The 26,009-nt window shown below is 44.4% G+C and overlaps 1 long non-coding RNA gene across 4 annotated transcripts in view; it reads left to right on the top strand.

Moving 5' to 3' along the window:
• Positions 1-26,009, top strand: part of LOC108302059 — a 52,077-nt gene that overhangs the window by 5,028 nt on the left and 21,040 nt on the right. Inside the window, exon 1 of one of the 4 annotated variants that reach the window (XR_001824179.2) lies at positions 19,982-20,294. The exons of 1 other annotated variant lie outside the window; for it this stretch is intronic. This is a non-coding gene — a long non-coding RNA (uncharacterized LOC108302059). Of the gene's footprint in view, positions 1-19,981; positions 20,295-26,009 lie in introns of those variants that run through there. 2 more of the 4 variants (XR_001824177.2, XR_001824176.2) reach the window with 2 other exon arrangements.

Here is a 26,009-nt window from a genome sequence, read left to right as displayed (position 1 = left end):
GGAGTCACTGGGTCTTGGGCTTGATTTCATGCTTAGCAGGATCCTCTTAGTGACCTGGGGCTGCCCTCTGTCCCTAGGGCCTTCTGATCTCTGCTTTGCAGTTTCTGCAGAGGCCAGGCAGGAGCAGGAGAGTGAAGGCTCCAGCTCAAGGTCATTAAGCACATCCTGCAGTTCCTCTGGTCATTATGGGTCATGAAGCCACCCCTCCCTCATCTCCAGATTTTGTCTTGTCACTCCCTCTATGGCTGTCCTGCTGGCCAGAGTGTGGGGGTGGACTGGCAGGCTCTGTCTGAGGTTGGCCTGGGGTGGATGGCAGATAGTTTGGTGCCAAGGACTATACCTGGATGGCCCGGCCATCCTAAGGCACATGAATGCAAACAGCAGAGGCGGGTGTGTGTATAAAGGGCCTCCTTTACCAAATATCCGGATGAGCTACTTAGTGCTAGTCTGCCTGGAGGGTAAGGGGAGTGGTCACACAGGTGCCAAGAAAGGGAGGGACAGGAGGAGGTGAGATGACCAGGAAGCATCTTAGAGTTACACCAGTTGCCATAAACACCTGGGGAGGTGTTGCCTAGCGTCTGGTATTTAGTTGGTGTTTACTAAGTGCTAGTGCTTAAAGTGCTAGCTGAAGCTAGTCTGAGAGTTGGAAGGACTCTGAAATTAGTGCAACCTCCCACTCAGAAATGGGATTCCACTTACAGCATCCCTGCAGGTAGCCACCTGGCCTCAGCTTGAGCACGCCTAGGCTTGGAATCAGAGGATCTAGCCCAGGCTGTGAGATCGCTGAGCAACTGAGCCTCAGTTTCCTCCTTTCTTAAATGGGGTGAATAAGAACTTCCCTACTGTGAGAAAACGTAGACAGTGTGTAACACAGGAGCTGGTGCACCAGGTTTCCAATAAATTCTGATGGTTATTGTTATTATTAACAACAGCACAAACTGCTGTCTTCATTTTGTGGACTAGAACAGTAGCTGGCAAAGCGTGTCCCTGGACCACGAGCAGCAGCATTTCCGGGAAAATTGTTAGAAATTCAGACTCTTGGTCCTGCCACAGACCAGCTGAATTAGAAACTCTAGGGGTGAAGCTCAGTAACCTGTTTTTTTTTTTGTTTGTTTGTTTGTTTTGTTTTTTCGAGACAGAGTCTTCCTCTATTGCCCAGGCAGGAGTGCAGTGGGGTGATCTTGGCTCACTTCAGCCTCTGCCTCCTGGGTTCAAGTGACTCTCCTGCCTCAGCCTCCTGAGTAGCTGGGATTACAGGCACTCACTACCATACCTGGCTAACTGTGTTTTGGTAAAGATGAGTTTTCATCACGTTGGCCAGGCTGGTCTCTAACTCCTGACCTCTAGTGATCCGCCCGCCTTAGCCTCTGCAACAGCTGGGATTACAGGCTACCACACCTGGCAATAATCTGTGTTTTAACCAGCCCTCCAGGGGAATGAGATGCAGCTACAGTTTGAGAATTACTGCTTTAGAGCCACAAAGCAAAAGTCTAATTCCCATTCTACAGAGAGCCATTCACTATTTAAAGACACTCTATGTTCTTCCAAAGTCTTATTCCTGACATAATCATCTTCCTTCAACCATCTCTTATTTACCAAGTCCTCCCTTGCTATTCTTTTTTATTTTGAGATGGAGTCTCGCTCTGTCACCTAGGCTGGAGTGCAGTGGTGTGATCTTGGCTCACTGAAACCTCTGCCTCCTGGGTTCAAGCAATTCTCCTGGCTGAGCCTCCCGAATAGTTGGGACTACAGGTACGTGCCACCAAACTCAGCTAATTTTTTGTAAATTTAGTAGAGACGGGGTTTCACTGTGTTAACCAGGATGGTCTCAATCTCCCGACCTTGTGATCCACCCGCCTTGGCCTTCCAAGTGCTGGGATTATAGGCGTGAGCCACCAAGCCTGGTCTCCCTTGCTGTTCTGATCTCACCGTCATGCCATGTTCTCATGGTCAGCAGCCCTCTCAAAAAAGGTGGCTCCCAGCACTGCACTCAGGGCTCCCTGGTGGTCTGAGCAGTGCACAGTGGAATGGGCTTGCTGCCTCCTCTTCTCTAGAAATTCTGACAACTACTGTTCAGTGCCCGCCTCGTGCCAAGCACATGACATATAGTAGTTTTTAGTTTACTTTTTTGATTGAAGTTAAACTTACATATATTAAAGTGCACAAATCTTAAATAACTTGAAGAATCTGGATGGTGGTCACATAGGTGTACACATCTATGTGACCACCATTCAGATCAAGATATAAAACATTTCCAGCACCCGTGCCAAAAACAGTAGTGTACTTGCTCCACATTATGTCTGTGAGACCAGTAGTTCATTCTTTTCATTGCTATGTGGTGTTCCATTACATGGATATACCATAATATATTTTTCTCACCTACTATTGATGGACATTCAGATTGTTTTTAGTTTGCAGCTACAATAAAGCTACTCTAAACATTTGTGTGCTTATTTTTTGGTAGACAGGAGCTCCCATTCTATTCAGTTTATGTCCAGAAATGAAATTGCTATGTTACAGATAGGTTTGGCTTTAGCAGATGCTGCAAGACAGTTGTCCAAAGTGATTGTTCCAGTATACACTCCTAGCAGAGTTTTAGTTTCTCATCCTTATCAACACTTGGCATTGTCAGTCTTCCTCTCCCCTCCCCTCCCTCCGCTCCCCTCCCCTTCTTCTCTCCTCCCTTCCTCTGCAGGGGTACTAGTATCTCAAAGGTTTTCATTTACATTTCCCTCATAACAAATATGGTTCAGTATCTCATCATATGCTTATTGGCAATTTGCACATCCTCTTTTTAAAAATATCCCTTTGAATCTTCTGTCTACTTTTAGAATTGGGTTGTCTATCTCTTTGAAATTTATGTAGGAGTTCTTGATATATGCTGGATATGAGTTCTTTGTCTGTTCCATGTATTGTAAATAACTTTTCCTTGTTTGTACTTATATATATATTTTTCCCTTTATCTTTAGTTGACACAGAACAATTGTACTTAGTTATGGGGTACAGAGGTTTTTTTTATCTGCACAGTCTGAGGACCGGGAGTAATGTTCTGATACAGGTTTAATATATGTAATGATCAAATCAGGGCAATTAGCATATCTATCACCTCAAATATTTATTTGTGTGTGTGTGTGTGTTGTGAACATTCAAAATCCTCTTTTCTAGCTTTTCAAAAATGTACTCTAAATTACTGTAAGCCATGTTCACCCTCCAGTGCTACAGAACCCTAGAACATATTCCTGCCATCGAGGTGTAACTTTGTATCTGTTAACCATCCTCCCCCATCCGCCCGTTCCCCACCCTTATAAATCTCTAATAACCACAATCCTATCTTTACTTCTATGAGCTCAATGTTTTAAGCTCCCACATGTGAGTGTGATTATGCTGCATTTATGTTTCTGTGCCTGAACTTATTTCACTTAATAGAATGCCTTCCAGCCTCATCATGCTGCTGTGAATGACAGAATTTCATTATTTTTCATGTTTGAATTGTATTCCATTGTGTATATAAACCACATTTTCTTTATCCATTCATCTGTTGACATCCATTTAGGTTGAATCCATATCTTGGCTATTGTGAATAGAGCTTCAGTAAACATGAGGATGCAGATACCTCTTTGACGTACTGAGTTTTTCTTTGGATACTCAGTAGTGGGATTGCTGGATTGTATGGTAGCTAGATCTATTTTCAGTTTTTAAAGACACCTCCATACTATTTCCTATAATATGCCTGTAATCCCAGCACTTTGGGAGGCCAGGGTGGGTAGATCACCTGAGGTCGGGAGTTCGAGACCAGCCTGACCAACATGGAGAAACCCCATCTCTACTAAAAATACAAAAATTAGCCAGGCATGGTGGCATATGCCCATAATCCCAGCTACTTGGGGGGCTGAGGCAGGAGAATTGCTTGAACCCAGGAGGCAGAGGTTGCAGTGAGCTGAGATCCTGCCATTGTGCTCTAGCCTGGACAACAAGAATGAAACTCCATCTCAAAAAAAAAAAAAAAAAAAAGTTCCCTTTTTCTACATCCTTACCAGCATTAAAAAAAAAATCTTTTTAATGACAGCCATTCTTGTTGGGGTGAGATTATATCTTATTGCAGTTTTGATTTGTGTTTTCTTGATGATTGGTGATACTGAGCATTTTTCCTTATATTTGTTGTCCATTTGTATGTATCCTTCTGAAATATGTCTGCTTTTTTAGATCCTTTACCCACTTTTAAATTTTGTTGTTGTTGTTGTCGAGTTGAGTTTCTTATATATTTTGGATATTAGTCCCCTGTTGGTGAATACTTTGCAAATGTTTTCCCCCTTTTACAGGTTGTCTCTTCATTTTGCTGATTGTTTCTTTCACTGTGCAGAAGCTTTTTTCATGTGAGATAGTCCCATTTGTCTATTTTTGTTTTTGTTGCCTGTGCTTTTGAAGTCTTACAGATAAAATCATTGCCTAGACCAATGTCCTGAAGCATTTTCCCTGTGTTTTCTTCCAGTAGTTTTACAGTTTTGTTTCTTATGTTTGAGTCTGTAATCCATTGAATTGACTTTTATACATGGTGCAAGATGAGAGTCTAATTTCATTATTCTGCATATGAATATATAATTTTTCCAGCACCATTTATTCAAGAGACTATCCTTTCCCAGGATATGTTCTTGGCAACTTTGTTGCAAATCAGTTGGCTGAAAGTACATGGATTTATTTCTGGGTTTTCTATTCTGTACAATTGTTCTATGTGTCTATATTTATACCAATACCAAGCTGTTTTGGTTACTATAGCTCTGTAGTATATTTTGAAGTCAGTGTGATGCCTCCAGCATTTTTTTTTCCTCAGGATTGCTTTGGCTACTCAGGGTCTTTTGTGGTTCCATATGAATTTTAGGATTGTTTTTATATTTCTGTGAAGAATGTTATTGGTATTTTGATACAGATTGTATTGGGTTTGTAGATTGCTTTGGGTAGTGTGGTCTTCTTGTTCCTCTCTTTTTTTTTTTTTTGAGATGGAGTCTCACTCTGTCACCCAGCCTGGAGTACGGTAGTGCAGTCTCGGCTCACTGCAACCTCTGCCTTCTGGGTTCAAGCGATTCTCCTGCCTCAGCTTCCAAGTAGCTGGGATAACAGGCACCTGCCACCACACCTGGTTTATTTTTTTGTATTTTTTTAGTAGAGATGGGGTTTCACCGTGTTGGTCAGCCTGGTCTCCAACTCCCAACCTCGGTGATTCACCCACCTCAGCCTCCCAAAGTGCTGGGATTACAGGTGTGAGCCACCATGCCCGGCCAGGATGTCTTCATTTTTAAAGTGTCTCTTTAGTTTCTTCCAGCACTGTTTTGCAGTTTTCATTGTAGAGATCTTTTACCTCCTTAGTTAAATTTATTCCTAGGTATTTCGTTGTAGCTACTATAAATGAGGTTGCTTTCTTGATTTCTTTTTCAGCTAGTTCATTATTGGCATATGGAAATGCTACTGGTTTTTGCATGTTGATTTTGTATCTGCAACTTCACTTAAGTTGTCTATCAGTTCCAAGAGTTTGTTGTTGTTGCTGTTTTTGGTGGAGTCTTTTAGGTTTAGTTTTTTTTTTTTTCTTTTTTTGGTGGAGTCTGTTTTTCAATTTGGATATCCTTTATTCCTTTCTTTTGCCTAATTGCTCTGGCTAGGACTTCCAGTACTAGTTGAATAAGAGTAGTGAGAGTAGCCATCTTTATTTTGTTCTAGTTCTTCGAGAAAATGCTGTCAACTTTTTTTCATTCAGTATGATGTGAACTGTGGGTTTGTCATATATGGCCTTTATTGTGTTGAGGTATGTTTCTTCTAAACCTATGTTGAGAGTTTTCATCATGAAAATATGTAGAGTTTTATTAAATCCTTTTTCTGTACCTATTGAGATGATCATATGGTTTTTGTCCTTTATTCTGTTGATGTGATGTATCATGTTTATTGAATTGCAAGTGTTGAATGATTCTTGCATTCCTTGAATAAATCTCACATGATCATGGTGTATTATTACTTTTATGATGTGTTGTTGGGTTCTGTTTCATAATATCTTGTTGAGGATTTTTGCATCTGTGTTCATCAGGGATATTGGCCTGTAGTTATCTTTTTCTGTTTTGTCCTTGTCTGGTTTTTGATATCAGGAATCAAATGCTGTACTTGTAGAATGAGTTTGGAAGAATTCCTTCCTCTTTAATTATTTTGGAATGATCTGAGAAGAATTGGTGTTAGTCTCTCCTCTCCTCCTCTTCCCTCCCCTCCCTCCCCTCCTCTACCCTCCTTCCCCTCTTCTCTCCTCTCCTCTTTTGACAGGGCCTGGCTCTGTAACCCAGGCTGAATGCAATGGCATGATTGGTACAATCTTCTTGCCTGTTATTGGTCTCTTTAGGTTTTCTTTTTGGCTCAATCTTGGTAGGTTATATATATTCAGGAATTTATCCGTTTCCTCTAGGTTTTTCAGTTTGTTGGCAAACAATTGTTCATAATAGTTTCTAATGATTCTTTGTATTTCTGTGGTGTGAATTATGTTCCCCTTTTCATTTCTGATTTTTTTTTTTTTAAGACATGAAGCCTTGTTTTGTTGCCCAGGCTGGAGTGCGGTGGCTATTCACAGGCACCATCATCATGCACTGTAGCCTCGAACTCCTGGCCTCAAGAGATTTTCCTTTCTCAGCCTACAAAGTTGCTGGAACTATACGCATGTACCACTGGGCCTGGCTTCTGATTTTATTTATTTGGATGTTCTCTTTTTCTTAGTCTAGCTAATGATTTGTCAATTTATCCTTAGAAAAAAACAAGTTTTCTTTTTTTCATCTATTGGTACTACTTTTAGTCTCTATTTTGTTTAGTTCTGCTCTGATCTTTATTGTTTCTTTGCTTCTACTAATTTTGGGTTTGATTTGTTTTTGCTTTTCTGGTTCCACGAGGGGCATCATTGGGTTGTTTATTTGAAATCTTCTGCTTTTTGGATATAAATATTTATTGCTATAAATGTCTCCCCTAGTATTGCTTTTATTGCATTCCGTGGGTGTTGGTATGTTGTGTTTGCATTTTCATGTTTTTTGATTTCTGTTTTGTTTTGTTTTTGAGACAGAGTCTTGCTCTGTCACCAGGAGCCAGACTGGAGTGCGGTGGCGCAATCATGGCTCACTGCAATCTTCACCTCCCAGGTTCAAATAATTCTCCTACCTCAGCCTCCTGAGTAGCTGGGACTACAGGTGCGTGCCTCCACGCCCAGCTGATTTTTGTAGTTTTTTAGTAGAGACGATGTTTCACCATGCTGGCCAGGATGGTCTTGATCTCTTGACCCCTTGATCCACCCGCCTCAGCCTCCCAAAGTGCTGGGATTACAGGCGTGAGCCACCGCGCCTGGCCTCCATTTTCATGTTTTAAGAAATTTTTTTATTTCCTTTTTGATTTCTTCATTTACCCAGTGGTTATTCAAGTATGTATTATTTAATTTCCATGTATTTGTATAGTTTCCAGGGGTCTTTTTGTTACTATTTCTAGTTTTACTCCATTGTAGTATGAGAAAATACTTGATATGGTTTCAATTTTTTTTTCATAGAGATGGGGTCTCACTCTGTGTGTCCCAGACTGGTCTTGAGCTCCTGGGCTAAGGCGATCCTCCTGCCTCCCAAAGTGTTGGGATTACAGACATGCGCCACCATAGCCAGCCTGATATTTTAATATTTCTTAAGATATTGTTTTGTGGCCTACCATATGGTCTATCATGGAAAATGTTCCATGCATATGCATTAACTTTAATCTTCACAATAGTCCTGTGAGGTAGGCATTATTATCTCTATTTTTAGTTATTTAGTTTTTAGATGGAGTCTCGCTCTGTCGCCAGGCTGGAATGCAGTGGCACTATCTCGACTCTCAGCAACCTCCGCCTTCCAGGCTCAAGTGATTCTCCTGCCTCAGCCTCCCAAGTAGCTAGGACTACAGGCATGCACCACCACACCCAGCTAATTTTTGTATTTTTAGTAGAGACAGGGTTTCACTCTTGGTCAGGCTGGTCTCAATCTCTTGACCTCGTGATCTGCTCGCCTCGGCCTCCCAAAGTGCTGGGATTACAGGCATGAACCACCACACCTGGCCCTATTATCCCTATTTTATGGATAAGAAAACAGGCTCAGGAAAGCAGAAAGCCACACAGCATAAGTAGCAAAGCTGAGTTTTGAGCCCAGGTTGCCTGACTCCGAAGTCTGGATCCTTCCCACGAGAATGTCTGCCTCTCACATTCAACTCCAATGCACACACTTAAGACTAGTGCATAAGCTGATAGCTGTTAACAATTTCCCCCGCAGGAAATGCAGTTGAAACAAGCCTTCCTATCTTGTCTATGAGCAGCTGATTTTTTGAATCTAAGTAAAGGACTTGATACATGTGGAATAACAAAAAGAACCTGGACCTTGGAGTGAGACAGGCTTAGACTTGGGTTCTGGCCACACATTTGGCTGTGCCAACTCAAGGCAGCTACCTCGACATTATAAGGCTGGTTTTCTTCAACTGTAAAATATCGATGTAGGATTACATGATAACACATGCGGAGCCTCTGGTAAAACACTCAGGGTAACACTGCTCATATTTCTTAGTTGCCTTCCCCCGCTCCAGAGTGTCAATTAAGTTTGGTTTGAGTTCCTCTTGCCCACTTTGGCCCCCCATTCAGTCATGTAGCAAGAGGCTATTCTTCCAGCTGTTCTGAAGTAAGCATGGCACCTCACAATTCATACAGGATAGTTAGTAATAGTCATCCAAATTACTGAGAAAAATATTGACCACAATGTACCACTCTCCCACCCAACTTTTTCCTGATTAACCTTTCCTTTGGGACTCAGCTAAGTTATTCATTCTGTTGGGAGTGCTCTGCCCACCCGGAGCTGTCCCAGGTGCCTGTTTTGTGTCCTCTGCGTCTCCTCACCACCTTCCCTTGTGATGACCAGCTGAGGTGTCTGTAGCCCAGATCAATACTGGATCAGCTCCTCGAGGGTGGAGATTGGGTCACACAATTATCCTTATATCTTAGAGCACAACACCTGCCTGGCACATAGCAGGCATTCAGAAAATATTAGCCACACAAAAACGTGTTTAAGTATTAGAACCCTGAGTTGATGAAACTCTGAGGCAAGAAATAGTATTTTTAGAGGATTTCATGAAAAGTATACAATTTATCAATTTCATCAGTCATTCTCAGATTTGGCTGTATATTAAAATCCCCTGGAAACACAAAAAGTCAGAATCTCTGATTGGTGTAGTCCTGTGTTGGTATTTTGCAAAAGTTCCCGGGGCTTCCTAATGTGCAGCTAGGGCTGGAAACCACTGCTCCAGAAAGTCCACATTTTACCACTGGAGAACTGCCTGTATATCCTGTACTGTTTAGGCCCTGCACTAAAGTGCCTTTATTGAATTATACTTGGGCTTTGTGTCCAATCTGAGTGACTCTAGGATATAACTGTGTGACTCTTGTCACTGGAGTTATCGGGAGATGTTGTCGATGGGCACCCTTTATGAAGACACACTGGAGAGATGCCTATTGGGCATCACCACCAAAAAAAAGGCTGTGATCCTCCTGAGCAACCAGTTCATGTTTATCTTATGGATTACAGGAATCATTTAATTAACACTATTTTCCAGGTTTGTAGTAGCTGCTGCAAAGCTCAAGATCAAAGCCATCGTCCGTCCTTATCACCTATAAAGAATTTTGTGGTATATGTGTTACATATGGACTTGGCTCCTCTTTATTTTTTGTCTTTTTCTCGTCACCCTCTAATATGATTTGGGTCTATGTTCCTGCCCAAATCTCATGCCAAATTGTAATTCTCAATGTTGGAGGAGGGGAGTGGAGGGAGGTGATCAGATCATGGGGGCAGACTTCCCCCTTGCTGTCCTCTCAACAGCGAGTGAGTTCTTGAGAGATCTGGTCGGTTGAAAGTGTGTAGCACCTCCTCCTTTGCTCTCTTTTTGCTGCTGGCCATGCGAAGATGCACCTGCTTCCCCTTCACCTTCCACCCTGATTGCAAGTTTCCTGAAGCCTCCCCAGAAGCAGAAGCCTGTACAGCCCACAGAACTATGAGTCAATTAAACTTCTTTTCTTTACAAATTACCCTGTCTCAGGTATTTCTTTATAGCAGTGTGAGAATGGACAAATACACCCTCCTTTCCTTAACTTTTTCTATAATAAAGCTTTTTATTTGAGATACTTCACATATCATAACATTCACCCTTTTAAAGTGTAAAATCCAGTGGTTTTTAGTATATTTACAAGATTATGTAACCATCACTACTACCTAATTCCAGAGCATTTCCATCACCCCAAAAAGAAACTCTATACCCATTAGCAGTCATTCATTCTCTCCTCCCCTCAACTTACTTTCTGTTTTTATGGATTTGCCTGTTCTAGATATTTCATGTCAATGGGATCATACAATATGTGGCTTTCTGTGTCTGGTTTCTTGTACTTAGTATAATGTTTTCAAGGTTTATCCATGATGCAGCACGTATCAGTACTTTATTCCTTTTTTATGGCTGAATAGTATTCTCTTGTATGGATATACCACATTTTGTTTATACATTCATCAGGTGATGGACACTTGAGTTTCTACTTTTTGGCTATTAGGAATTATGCTGCTGAGAATATTCATTCACAAGTTTTCCTGTGAATATCCTTCAGTTCTGTTTGGTATATACTAGAGGGGTGGTTTGCTGTGTCAGATAGTAACTATGGTTAACTTTTTGAGCCCCTTTCCTCATTTAAAGAAATGTTTTTATCTTATAGTACAGTATGTATCTCTGTAAGCCACTACAGATCCCTCTTTTTGGAATAAGGTGGCTTATAAATAAATAAATAAAAAGTCACAAAGCACTCCCAAGCCATCTGTTTAATAATCTGTGCTAGAATGCTGCCAGGATTCTATATTGAGCCGTTTGGTCTATATTTTCCAGAAATATCTTCTGTCTCTTTGTAAAAATGAGAACATTTTCCCATCTCCAGCATCCTCATGTATCTAGGTTGTTTTTCAGTCCTGCCTGCAAGAGATTTCACGACTCTGGTGTCTCACCTGAATAGGACCCCAGAACTCATCTACGGCCACAAAAACTCTCACCCTCCACCTTCTCATCTGTCTCTGACACACTTAAAATTTTTTATATCAAAGTAATTCATGCACATGGTTAAAAATAAACTATAACAGAAGAGCTTAGAGTGAGAAGTCTCCTTCCTCATCCCTCCCACCTCTAGTCCTGCTCCCCAGAGGCAACTGCTTCTAACTCTTTTAGCTCTTTATTCTGGGAGTAACTTCCATATCTCTAAATAATGTGCTAATGCCACTGTTCCTTAGTTTTTCAAGTTTAAACATCCTCTATGAATATATAAGTATCAAAAATGACTCTGGGCTCGGTGGTTCACACCTATAATCCTAGCACTTTGGGAAGCCAAGGCAGGTGGATTGCCTGCTCAGGAGTTTGAGACAAGCCAGAGCAATATGGGGAAACCCCATCTCTACTAACATACAAAAAATTAGGTTGGCATGGTGGCATGTGCGTGTAATCCCAGCTACTTGGGAGGCTGAGACAGGAGAATCGCTTGGACCCAGGAAGCAGAGATTGCAGCCTGGGTGATAGAGCCAGACCCTGTCTCACACACAAATAATAATAATAATAATAATAATAATAATTTATAGCTATCAAAAATGAGGATTTATATAAATTGTAATAATTTATAACTATCAAAAATGATCATCTCTAATCCAAACAACCCTCCCCCATCCTACTCTCAGGATGGTTATATAATTATTCTTACTTAATTCCTCTAAATAAAGTAAAAATAAATCTGTCAATTATCTTTGTTGCCTTAAGTGACTACATCTTTATTTTTCATCCCACCAGCTGTTGATAGTAGTTTTGACTCACTGTTTCATAGGATAAAGGTATCATCACTCCTACCTTTCCCTTTAGGCTGCCTTTCCCAACTTCTGTCTTCTGAACATTATTATTATTATTATTATTAATATATTTTTTTGAGACAGAGTCTCACTCTGTCACCCAGGCTGGAGTACTGTGGTGTCATCTTAACTTGCTGCAACCTCCACCTCCTGGGTTCAAGAGATCCTCCTGCCTCAGCCTCCCAACTAGCTGGGATTGCAAGCATGCACAACCACGCCCAGATAACTTTTGTATTTTTAGTAGATTTAGGGTATCGCCATGTTGACCAGGCTGGTCTGGAACTCCTGACCTCAAGCGATCTGCCCACCTAGACAGAGTGAGCATCTAATGCCCACCTAATCTCAAAGTGCTGGGATTATAGGCATGAGCCACCACACCCAGCACATTTACTTTAAATGTTCAGTGTTAACAACATTTACGTTCTAATTTTCTAACCATAATTAGGTCTTCTGTGCTTTGCTTATAGGTTGTTTCTAATCATTTAAATCCAATAAATAGTGTTTACATTTTGTGACAGTGTAAACATTGTTTATTACAGAGCCACACAATGTCCTATGATGAATTTTCTTCCTTTTATTTCTTCCAGTTTTTCGTAAGAGTTTCAAATTGCCTTTCTTCTTTCTTCTCCTTTCCCTTCCCTTCTCTCTGTCTCTCTCTCTTTTTTAGACAGGGTCTCATTATGTCGCCCAGGCTGGACTCAAGCCATCTTCCTAAATAGCTGGGATTACAGACGTGTGCCACCATGCCAGGCTCATTCTTTAATAATGCCCTTGTCATTTCCTCAAGTCTGCTTCCACCTTTCCAGCAAATGAGTAGAGGTGCCTTATTTCTCAGGACCTGTTACACAGAGCCCTCCACTCTCCGCCACATACGTGCTGGCCTGGGGCTTCTTCCTTTCACTGATGCCCTGGGCCTGGCAGCAATCCTTCCTCCCTTCGTCCTTCTCTTCCTTTCTTCTACTCGTTTCTTCTTTGTTTATGCTCTCATTTTGCTGCACACCATCTTTAATTTCTCCAGGGGTGTGTGGTTTTCTGAGTCCCTCATGTCTGAAACTATCATTGCTCCACGCTCACACTCGAATGGTAGTTTGGACAGATACGGATATAGGATTCTTGGTTGAAAATTGCTTTGGTCATCAGATATTGAAGGCATAGTTCTCGCCTTTGCTGGTAGGAATTTAGAGGCCAGTCTGATTCCTGTATTTTCAGAGGTAACCTTTTTTTGTTTAACCTCTAAGGAAATTTTTAGGATCTAGATAAACTATTATTTAGATATAAAACTAATTCTCTTACCTTCCAACACCTTCTAATGACTTTTTTATTTCTGTGATCCTATCTTGAATTTCTACTAGTTCATACTTATTCTCTGATTGCTCCTTTTCCTAGCATCCTGCCCTTGTTTAGGGATGTAACACGTCTCCAATCTAACTGAGAATGCCAATGAAATATTAAAAATGCCCTTTTGTCTTATGTTTCCTAACCTGAATTCAAGCCATTCTCCTGCCTCAGCCTCTTGGGTAGCTGGGATCACAGGCCTGCACCACCACACCTGGCTAATTTTTTCTATTTTTTTGTAGAGATGGGGTTTCACCATGTTGACCAGGCTGGTCTTGAACCCCTGACCTCAAGTGATCCACCTGCCTCGGCTTCCCAAAGTGCTGGGACTGCAGGCATGAGCCACCATGCTCAGCCCATGAATGGAAATTCCCTCTTAATGTGTATGCTTTACCTTTTTCAGAATGGTCATTCACCTAACATAGGAGAATGAAACAAATTGAGAGTTTCATCATCATAATGAATATCTCTCCTGCTGGGAAATAGAGGCTCCTGAAATCTGAGAGATTCCTTCTTCTTCTTCTTTTTTTGACAGTGTTTTGCTTTGTTGCCCGGGCTCAGTGCAGTGGCATGACCACTGCTCACTACACCTTTGACCTCCCTGGCTCAGGTGATCCTCCAGTCTCGGTCTCCTATGTGGCTGTGACCACAGGCACCACACCACCACATCTGGCTAAATTTTATATGTTTTATAGACACAGGGTATCGCCTTTTTTGCCCTGGCTTGTCTTGAACACCTGGGCGCAAGCGATCATCCTGCCTTGGCCACCCAAAGTGCTGGGATTACAGGCGTGAGCCACTGTGGCCAGCCCGTTGGACTGCTTTTGTTTCTAAATGCAGCTTCCCACTCACCCCTGTCAGAGATCTTTGTTTCATCACCTCCATATCCAACTGTGCTTGTGTCCTGTCAGTTCTAAGTCTGGCAAGTTCCTTGAATTCAGGGCTCCATCTTCTACTGCCTTGGTCCAGTGGTTCTGGCCCACAGTTCCATTCCAGGCAGTTTCTCCTGTACGATTGCAGCAACCTCCTAGCTGGTCCCTGCCTACCCTCCCCTAATCCAGCCTTACCAGCTCTAAATTCAGACTTGATTATGTCCCTCATTTACAGCAAAAGAAGGCCATTTTAAAGCAATTAACATCACTTCTATGGAGAGCTATTTAAAATATCCATCAAAATTGTAATTGCACCTGCCCTTTGACCTGCAATTTCACTTCCAGGAAGTTATCCTGCATACCGAGCTGTCCATGTAAAACATGACATATGTACCAAGTTATTTATTGTAGTACTGTTTATACAAGCACAGGATTATAGACTGGGTGTGGTGGCTCACACCTGTAATTCTAACAAACACTTTGGGAGGCCAAGGCAGGAGGATTGCTTGAGTCCAGGCATTTGAGACCAACCTGGGCAACATAGCAAGACCCTGTCTCTACAAAAAATTTAAAAATTTACCAGGCATGGGAGTGTGTGCCTGTAGTCCCTTGAGGGTGAGGTGGGAGCATGGCTTCGGCCTGGGAGTTTGAGGCTGCAGTGAGCTGTGAATCTTGCCACTGCACTCCAGCCTGGCTGACAGAGCAAGACCCTGTCTCAAAAAAAAAAACAAAATTATAGACAATCCAAATGAATATGTGTAGAGATTTGTTAAATGAAATAGAATATATCCGTATTACGGAATACTATGTAGTCATAAATATGAGAAAATTCTTTTTTTTTTTTTCTTTTTTGAGACAGTCTTACTTTGTCACCCTGGCTGGAGTGAAATGGCACGATCTCGGTTCACTGCAACATCTCCCTCCCAGGTTCAAGTGATTCTCATGCATCAGCCTCCCAAGTAGCTGGGATTACAGGTCACACCACCATACCCAGATAATTTTTGTAGTTTTAGTAAAGATGGGGTTTTGCCATGTTGGTCAGGCTAGTCTCGAACTCTTGACCTCAGGTGATCTGCCCGCCTTGACTTCCAAAAGTGCTGGGTTTACAGGAGTGAGCCACCACACCTGCCAGACAAAATTCTTTACCTACAGACAGGAAATAATATTTAAGATTAAGTAAAAACTGATGCAGAATAAGTGGCTAATACGTGTAATAATTGTGTAAAAGAGGGAGAAAATAATATGTTTAACTTTTTGTCTATGTATAAAATTCCGGTAAGGTTACACCACCACCAAGTCCAAGTAGGGGAAACAGATTGGGGCATGGGGTGAAAGAGACATTTTCATTTATTTATTTATTTATCTTAATACATTTTTTGCAGAGATGGAGTCTTGCTATGTTGCCCAGGCTGGTGTCAAACTTCTGGCCTCAAGCAATCCTCCCACCTCAGCTGGGATTATAAGCATGAGCAACTATGCCCAAGCTGACATTTTCTCTATGTACACTCTTGTATCTTTTCAATTATGGAAGACATGAATGTGTTTTCTATTTTAAATAAGGAAGTAAAATATAAAACTCTCCCTTTATATTATGTAAATTTAGTTATTTTTAAAAAGTATACACATACTAAATTACTCTAAAGTAATTTGTGTGTAATCTATACATACTCTGAATTCAGAATATATCATATCCTAATGTACTTTTAAAATACGACATGTGCATTTTGCAATAATGTGCATTTTGCAATATTACTATGTTTGCATATTATATCTATAATACATACATTTTTTAATGGTTTCTTTATAAAAGAATCTGAAAGTGTGAAAGGAAAATAAATCTCAGGACCCCAAAGTCACTAAGCCAAAGGGAAAAGTCAAGCTACGAACTATGTCAGGCAAGCCTGCCTCCCATTTTATTGCTAAATAAAATAGCTACAAAGATTAAAAAAATAAAGAAGAAAATGAAGCTATATACCTCTCTCACAGTTTGCCCACTACGATATTGCTTGTGGGTCCCAAGATCTTGAAAACATTTCTGCTGAATTTCACCTTGACAATGTAAATTGATAGTTTGTCTTCACAGATAAGGACAAAGGACAGAACACAAAGACATCCGTCTGCTCACCTGAAACAAACGCGTATCTGATTGCTGCTTCTGTCCTATGTTTATGCTATGTTATGTTATGTTATGTTATGCTATGTTATTTATTTTTATTTATTTATTTATTTGAGACAGGATTCTACTTTGTCACCCTGGCTGGAGTGTGTTGGCATGATCATAGCACACTGCAGCTTCCACCTCCCAGGGCTCAAGTGATCCTCCCACCTCAGCCTCCCAAGTAGTTGGGACCACAGGCATGCGCCATTATGCCCAGCTAATTTTTGTAGCTTTTGCAGAAATTAGGTTTTGCCATGTTGCCCAGGCTGGTCTTGAACTTCTGAGCTCAAGTGATCCACCTGCCTTGGCTTCCCAAAGTGCTAGGATTACAGGCTTGAATCACCGTGCTGGCCCCTGTGTTTATTTTATCATATGTAAAAATGCAGATTCACTGGGCTAGATGAATGCATAGGTGACTAGTCCTCTACCCACCTCTCACATGTGAAGGGCTGATCAAAGACACAAAAGAATGGAACCATTTGCCTCTCATCTACCCATGCCTTTTAAAAATTTCTTCATCTTTCACCAACATCCACGCTTTCTTCTTTAAATACTGAAGCCCTTAAAATCATCTTTGAAGACAGGCACAGACCTGTCTCCTGGGCGTGCATCCTTAACCTTGGCAAAATAAACCTCTAAATTAATTGGCACTTGCTTCAGAAACATCTTGGTTTACAAAAGCGTTAAAATATTAACTAACAGTGGTTATTTATAGGTAGTTGGCACATGAGTGATTTTAATTTTCTTCTTTATCCTTTTTTCTGTTTTTCTCTCACTTTTTTCTGATAAACATATCAACTCTAATAATCAGTAAGAAAATAATGGATGCTGCCCTCCCCTACATGGTGCACAGGACCAAGTTCTGTGTCTTCAATGCATTTCCATTCTCCTCCTGTACCATTTCCCATCCTCCCCCCGCACAGCTGGATTGGTGGTTTCTGAACATGGCCCCTTAGCTGTTCTCCCCTGTTCTGCAGAAATGCAACCTGGCCTCCACTGTGCAGCTCATGTGTCACCCCCTTCCAGACAGAATCAGTGGCTCCCTCCTTTGTGACAAGGTAGCCAGCTGTTTCCCACTGGGCTGGATTCCTGGTGGGTGGGGACCTTGTTTTCTTGTCCCTGTGCCACCTGGGCTGGCCCCTGCCTTGACAATGGCCCCTGTCTTGCCAAGTGTTGGCAAGTGCAGGCTGAAAGACCACAAGCGCTTCTTGCTCCCTCCACCTTCCGTGAGATGGCTGGGTTACGAGAGTCCCAGTTGGCCACAGTCCTCTCTTCACCGCGGTGTCTCCTTTCTGTGCATCACCATTTCCAGGGTGTTCTGCCAGATCTGCAGCAGTGCTTGCTCCTCACTGGGGGGGCCCTCGACTTGGCAGCATCCTTCAGACAGAGCGGCATCTTCCAAACCAAGGATGGATACCGACCAACCCCCAGGGGTCTAGCTGGAGGAGAAGGGGCTCTTGGAGACAGCTGATTGGCCTCAGGAGAGGGGCAAGAGGAGGGCTTTTTCTCACATCCGGTCAGTCATCCTGGTGAAAGTGGGGCTGGGAGCCCAGGTAACACATTTGTCCTGACACTTACACTCCCTCCTGGGAAGATTCCAAGTCTTCTTGCCTGCCCCTGTCCAGAAGAAAATTGGGCAGGAGGGGAGAAGACAGGAGCAGGGGAGTGACTGAAGCAGAGCCCAACTCCAATCTGTCTCCTTTCCTCTTAGAGCATTTGAGATGGTTCCTTGCCTGTTAGCAGATTCATGAAGAAAAGTGGAGCTGGTAGAGAGTCCCATTCCTTCCCAGTTTCTCAGCGTACAAAGATCCAATAATTCACAGACTGCTTTGTCTCTTAGCCAAGCCCTGCCCCCAAGTCCACATAAAAGTTGAACCTTTTTTTTTTTTTTTAAGATGGAGTCTTGCTCTATCACCCAGGCTGGAGTGCAGTGGTGTGATCTTGGCTCACTGTAACCTCCACTTCCTGAGTTCAAGTGATTCTCCTGCCTCAGCCTCCCGAGTAGCTGGGATTACAGGTGTGCATCACCATGCTCAGCTAATTTTTGTATTTTTGGTAGAGACAAGGTTTCACCATGTTGGCCAGGCTGGTCTCAAACTCCTGACCTCAAGTGTTCCATTCGCCTCAGCCTCCTAAAGTGCTGGGATTACAGGCATGAGCCACCATGCCTGGCTGAACCTAAAGGAAACGGAAGAGAAGAGCAGGCTGTGTGCAGTGGCTCACACCTGTAACCCCAGCACTGTGGGAGGCAGATGTGGGAGTTAGAGAGTAGCCTGAGCAATATATCAAGACCCTGTCTCTACAAGTAATCAAATAATTAGCCAGGCATGCTGGGGCACACCTGTAGTTGTAACTACTCAGGAGGCTGAGGTGGGAGGATGGCTTGAGCCCAGGATGTCAAAGCTGCAGTGAGCCGGGATTCACCACTGCACTCCAGCCTGGGCAACACGGTGAGGCTCTGTCTCAGAAAAAAAACAAACAGAGAAGGGCAGGTGTTGAATTCCTTTTACATCCATCTGTGCTTTCTCTTAAGCCTTGGTTTAAGAGGTACTAATACAGATGCTTCTTAATCCAGCTGCTGTTGCTTTCATCCTTATCCTCATATCCCAGGAGATTTACCAAGAGGATAAATCCCAGTTGGAAGACTTGGACATCTGGCTCCATTTTCTGTATCATCTCCAGATTAGGGCAGCCAGGGAGAAACCTGGACGTGGAGGGCACGCGGCCCTGCACAGACATAGACAACTATGAAGTCAACTATTAAAAGAGTCCCCGGCCAGGCACAGTGGCTCATGCTTGTAATCTCAGCACTTTAGGAGACCGAGGCTGGCAGATCGTGAGGTCAAGAGTTCAAGACCAGCCTGTCCAATATGGTGAAACCCTGTTTCTACTGAAAAAAAGCAAAAATTAGCTGGGCATAGTGGCACATGTCTGTAGTCCCAGCTACTTGGGAGGCTGAGGCAACAGAATCTCTTGAACCCAGGAGGCAGAGGTTGCAGTGAGCCGAGATGATGCCACTGCACTCCAGCCTGGGTGACAGAGTGAGACTCTGTCTCAAAAAAAAAAAAAAAAGTCTCCGTGCACAAAATCCTTCCATTAATAATCAATAATGATTAATATTTACTAGATAATACATATGACATGTTTTGAGGGCTTTTCCCCTGTGTCAGGGAAGTGGGTATGTTTTTATATCTCCATATTACACATAAGGAAACTGAGGCACAGAGAGGTGAAGTAAGTAGCCCAAGGTCACTCAGCTAACAAATAGTCCAGCCAGGATTTGAACCCTCTGGCTCTAGAGCCTATGCCCTTAACCACGAGGCTATCCTGCCAGGGTTATACTATCTTCTTCAGGGGCTTGTGAGGCACAGCTTGACCCCTGACCCTCTTTGGGTACCCTGGGCCACCCCATGTGTCCAGAGTCTGATTTTGAACTCTAACCAGCCATTCCCACCCACCCCTTGGCTCCCCAGCAGAGTGAAGTGGATCAGCTCCAGCTCAAGGCTGCTGGGAGCCCACTGAAGGAAGGCATTGCCTAGAGCGGTGTCACGCAGAATGAGCCCCGTCCAGCACAGCCTGCGCTGTTCATTCGGAGCTGCGGCAGGCTCACTGGGTCTTCATGGCAATGCTGGGGGGTGGACTAGAGTATCCTACATGGCATGTGAGGAATTGAGTTCCGTGAGGTTAAGTCACTGGCCCAGAATCCCAGAGTAGCCCAGCCAGGATTCAAACCCAGAACTCCATATGCCACGTGCGGCTCTCCCACAAATCCACAGCTACATCCCAGGCATTCCTGGCTGACAAATGTAGTTTGGGTGTTTTACCGTGGTCTTTAACCCACAAGACCCTAAGCTACAATGTTCCCAGTTCCTTTCCTTCCCAGACTCTCAAGAAACCACTTGCCAAACTCCTACTTGCTATAGAATTGCTTGAGGAGAGAATTTAAAACGCAGATTCACAGAGTTCATCCCCCAGGGATTCGGACTTTGGAGGTCTGGGGTAAGACTCTGAATTCTTAGCAAACCCTCAGATAATTCTGAAGCAGTAGGATCCTGATGCACCCATCTCTGAGAAACCTGCTTTACACCCATCTGAGCAGTATCTGTCCCAGCCCCTCACTCGTGGCAGGGGGCCCAGAAACATCTGAGGGATGGGTAAATGTTCCTGATTGTGGGGTTCAGCTTTCTCTTTTGAGGGTTGAAAATGTTATAAAGTGCAATGGGAGATTTTCTAGGCTGAAGATGGGCCCTTTTGCCTTCTCAGAGACTGGGCTGCTTCTCCTGTGTTTCACTCTGGAGGTGAAGGTGGAGTGAGGGGAGAGGGCCCTGGGCTGCGCCTGTGTTTTCAGACCAAGTTGCTGCTGTCTTGGCTGAAATCATAAAAAAGAGCCCCAAGGCAGTGCCCCAACCGTTCCCAATCACCTGTTATTTGTCAAAAATACAGATTCCTGCCCCTAACTCTGATTTGCTGAATTAGGAAGAGGAGGGGACAGGGCCCAGAAATCTGCACTCTCAGCCGGCACCCCAGTCATTCCTTATGCACACGAATGCTTGAGAAATTCTGTCGTAAAACATGGACTTAGGAGTGTCACAGACCTGGGTTCCGGTCCCAGCTCTGCGGCAAAGTAGCTGTGTGCAATCTCAGCCTCTGTGAAACTCAGCTTCCTCATCTATAAGAAATGGGTTACTACACATGCTTATTGGTCTTGCTGCGAGCTGATCCTCACGAGACCAATGAAACCATGGGGAAATGTACGCAAAGCATGGGACACCTCAGAGAGGCGGCACTCCCAGCCTAGTGGTAAAGAGAGGGATGCATAGAGGAATACTTTCCCTGGGAGCGCTGAGCATTACTCACCCACTGGCAAACACTGACCTGCTTCAAAACAATTCCGACTTTCCATTTCCTCTGGGGGGAGCTCAGTGAAGCTTTCAAAGGTGACTAGGTCCTTTCCCATACTCAGGTGTCAGCCATCCCAAGTCCCATGTTGGGGTCATGCGTTGTAAACAAAACATAATACAATTTTGACTCTCTCCACACCTCCAGCTGAGCCCTCCATCCACCCCCCTGCACCCCCCCCCATTTCCCCTCCACGTGATATTTCCAAATCCCTCACTGGGAAGCAGGCCCAGTCTGAAAGGCCCTCTTGGCAAATCATGGGTCTGCCAAGGTCCCTGAGACCTTTAGCGTCAAAGCCAGGAGTCCCCAAGACCTTCTTTCTCTTTGGCTCTCCCAGTCTGGCCATCCAAAGAAATGTCAGAGCTTTTAAAAAGTTTCAGCCATTCATAACGGGTGAGTCCGCTCTGGAAACATTCCCCAGCTCTGCTGAGAGCCTGCCAGGCGACTTGATGACGTCCTGCTCACAGCACAGACAATGGGCATGGGAGAACAATGCCGAGGAGAAAAACACCACCCCCCACCCATCCATGGGCTCACATCCTCCTAGGAACCCACCTCCCCGACGCCCCACCCCCCCATACATTCCCAGAGCTTTGGGGGGGGTGGGGGGAAGAGTGCAGAGAGGGGCTAGAGGGCAACTGTGAGAGCAAATGGGGAAAGGAAATCACCAAAATTTCCCCCATTTGGCTGCATTCTGAACCAGTTGGGTGAGTCAGATTAGAAGCCAAATCTGCTTATTCTGGCTCTCCTGCCAGCCCCGGGGCTACTGCTTATGGCCTGACACGGAACGGATTAAAACCTGAGCTGGGAAACAAAGCAGTTCAAAGTCACTGACCTATGGTGCACAGCGTTTGGGCAGGGGTGTGCCTTGTTGGAGGCCAACCGTTGCCACTTAATCAACCGTATGCAAGGAGTTCAACCTCCCAGAGCCTCGGTTTCCTCATCCACTGAAGTGGGGAAATCGTGCATGCTCTGTCTCCCTCACAGAAGGTGAGGCAACATGGAACGCTGGCTGTGAAAGCACCTTCATAATTATTAATAAATTGGCCAGGTGCAGTGGCTCACGCCTGTAATCCCAGCACGCTGGGAAGCCAAGGCGAGTGGATCACGGGGTCGGGAGTTCGAGACCAGGCTGACCCACATGGTGAAATCCCATTTCTACTAAAAATGCAAAATTAGCCAGGCATAGTGACATGCGCCTGTAATCCCAGCTACTTGGGAGGCTGAGGCAGGATAATCGCTTGAACCTGGGAAGCGGAGTTTACAGTGAGCTGAGATCATGCCATTGCACTCCAGCCTAGGCAACAAGAGTGAAATTGTCTCAAAAAATAAATAAAAAACAAAAAATAATAATTATTATTATTTTAAAAATTACTTGGCCACCAAGTGGTGTCATTACCCTGACTAAGCCCCTGGAGCAGGTCATAGCCAGGAATTATAAGGTATGGTCCTTTTCAACCCAGGCAGCTTACAACATAAACACGAGAAAAAGACTTAGACTCTGAAAGCCTAGATACAAGAGTATGGACTAGGCCGGGCGTGGTGGCTCACGCCTGTAATCCTAGCACTTTGGGAAATCGAGGCAGGCAGATTGCTTGAGCTCAGGAATTCAAAACCAGCCTGGGCAACATGGCGAAACCTGGTCTCTACTAAAACACAAAAAGTTGGCCAGGCCTGGTGGCATGCGCCTGTAGTCCCAGCTACTCGGGAGGCTGAAGCAGAAGAATTGCTTCAATCTGAGAGTTGGAGGTTGCAGTCAGCAGAGATAGCACCACTGCACTCCAGCCTGGGTGACACAGCAAGGCTCCGTCTCCAAAACAAAGCAAAACAAATAGTGTAGACTGTAGATGGCTAGAATTTCTAGACTGTCTGGCTTGGGGTAGGTCTGGTTGGGGGTTGGGAGAATGCTTGGGGGAATTACTGAGAAGTGGTCACTGTTTCTACACTAAGCTCTGGTTTTACTTTGGTTGTGGGTATTCAGGTGTCCTTTCAGGCAGTGGAGGTTATGAGGGAGCTAAGGTCCCTTGGCACCAGCATTAGCATAGGCCCCCTGGCTACCAGCAGAACTGGGCACACACAGGAGTATTCACAGGGCTGATCAAAGAAGGCTTCCTGGAGGAGGGGAGTTTGAAGCATGTCTGAAAGAAGAGTGGGGAATACAAAACACAAAAGTGACAGCAGACAGGTTTATGTAAAATCCAGGAGCAAGAATGAGACTCTGAGGGCATCCAGGGCCCACCTTCATTGTAGGGACAGAGAACTACGGTCTCAGCCAGGTGAGAGATTTTTGCCAAAGGCCCAGTGACTGAACTGGAACTGGTGCTGCAGGGAACTGGAAGGAAGGAAGTCCAAACAGAGGGAATGTGGACAGATGCAGGCACAAGGGCTTCAGGGAGGAGGTGCCCAAGGGGAAAGTGGGTTCTTGGTCTAGTAGCAAGATTGAAGAGTCTGCAGAGAACCCAGGGCCAGGGTACAAGGGGCTTAGGCACCTTGCTGGGGAGGAGGCACAGCCCTTAGTGGTGACAGTGGGACAGTCAATGGGATGTCCTGAAGCCTCTCTGGAGCCCCTCTGCAGCCCAGGAACACCTAGAAGTGGATGTTGGGGAGCAGAGTTTGGAAACACCTTGGAAATGATTGGCTGCAGCTGTGACTGCAAACGGCACTCAAGTCTGAAGTCTGAGCTCAAGGCAGGAGGGTGGCCCCGAGGTGCCCGCTGCTGCATGGAAGGGAAGGGAGAGAGCTGGCCGGGCAAGAGTGGGTTCCAGCAGGTTCCTAAGGCAGCAGACACTTCCTGTTTACATTACATTCACAACTATGAACCTAGCAAGGAGGCCCAACTCAGTTTACAAGACTTGCAAGCCAGGTAGGTACTGCAGGGGCTGAGGAAGGCAGGGCAGGGAGGTGGAAGGAGCAAGTCATCTGGGCAGCTGTTTACAATCTCTGGGATAATTCCTACCACATCTACGAAATGCAGATACCAGAGCCCACTTCAAAGCCATTGTTATTTCTGCAACTGACCTCTTTCCTTTACCAGGCTGTGAATTCCTTGAGGATATAACACTGTTTATTTATTTCTGAATCTCCAGTGTTTCACAGAGGGGTCTAGGCCAAGAAGACTTTTTTTTTTTTGAGACAAGGTCTTGCTCTGTCGCCCAGGCTAGAGTGCAGTCGTGTGATCAGAGCTAAATGCAGCCCAAACTCCTGGGCTCAAGCTCTCTTCCTGCCTCAGCTTCCAGAGTAGCAAGGACTACAGGCGTGCACCACCATGCCTGGCTACTCTTCAAATATTCTGTAGAAACGAGGTCTTGCTATATTGCCCAGCCTGGTCTCAAATGCCTTGCCTCAAGCAGTCCTCCTGCTTTAGCTTCTCGAATCACTGGGATTACAGGTGTGAGTCACTGGACCTGACCCAAGGAGATATTTTTCTTTTTCTTTTTTTTTTTTTTTGAGACCGTCTCACTCTGTTGCCCAGGCTGGAGGGCAGTGGCACTATCTCAGCTCACTGCACCCTCCGCCTCCCAGGTTCAAGCGATTCTCGTGCTTCAGCCCCCTGAGTAGCTGGGATTACAGGTGCCCACCACCATGCCTGGCTAATTTTTGTAATTTTAGTAGAGGCAGGGTTTTACCATGTTGGACAACTGGTCTTGAACTCCTGACCTCAGGTGATCCACCAGCCTCAGCCTCTCAAAGTGCTGGAATTACAGGCGTAAGTGTCTATTAAATTTTTAAAAGCTTTAAAATTTAGGTAATGTTTGTTAAGTTCATAGCCCTTTGCCTAACCTCTATATCTGTTAGAATAAGTGACATCAGAATTCCCAAACTCTAATGCCATTTTAGGAGGACAGGTAGTTCTCCACAGATAGAAAGGGTTTTTATGCAGTTGTGTGCCCCACGGAACCCTTCCTCCTTTTAGTAAGAAACCTTTGGGCCAGGCTCGATGGCTCACGCCTGTAATCTCAGCACTTCGGGAGGCCGAGGCAGGCGGATCACAAGGTCAGGAGTTTGAGACCAGCCTGTCCAACATGGTGAAACCCTGTCTCTACTAAAAAATACAAAAATTAGCTTGGCGTGGTGGTACAGGCCTGTAGTCCCAGCTACTCGGGAGGCTGAGGCAGGAGAACTCCTTGAACCCAGGAGGTGGAGGTTGCAGTGAGTCAAGATTGTGCCACTGCACTCCAGCCTGGGCAACAGAGTGAGACTCCTTTCCAAAAACAAACAAACAAAAAGGAAACCTTTGGCTCCTGGTCACAGCCCTCACAGTGAAACACAGGAGGCAGGTGATGCCTGTTTCTACCCTCAGGAGAAAGATGACATAACAACAGCTTACACTGTGTAGTGCTTTCTATATGACCAGTAAATTCTGCAGGCTTTTCATGTACTAATTCATTTAATCCACATGCATTCTATGATCAGCCCATTTTTCAGATGGGGAAACTGAGGCAGAGAGAAGCCATGCTATGTGGCTAAGGTCATACAACTAGGATGTGGTGGTGTCAGGACTCAGGTTGAGGCAGCCAGGCACAGCACTGCCTCTATTGCTTGTAAATCTCAACCTCACCCCACCCCCCACTCCTCCTCTTCTATAGAGAAGCTGGGCAGTAAATTCCATTACCAAGTAGAACCCTTGGTGGGTGGTGTGGAATCACAGGAGGCTGAAGGCGGCCACTCGAGGCACCTGCCCAAGGCAGGGAATAGTACTGAGCCCTAACTCCTGGCCCCAACCCCTCTTCCCCGAGGTGGCCCTCCTACCGTCATCAACTCCGGCTTTAAGAATCCCAGATTAAGGGCTGGGCGTGGTGGCTTATGCCTGTAATC

The sequence above is a fragment of the Cebus imitator genome, unplaced genomic scaffold (genome assembly GCF_001604975.1).
Source record: "Cebus imitator isolate Cc_AM_T3 unplaced genomic scaffold, Cebus_imitator-1.0 Scaffold38, whole genome shotgun sequence".
NCBI classification, from domain to species: Eukaryota; Metazoa; Chordata; class Mammalia; order Primates; family Cebidae; genus Cebus; species Cebus imitator.
Note: the sequence above shows the minus strand (reverse complement) of the source record. Positions and strands in the feature narration are given on the sequence as shown.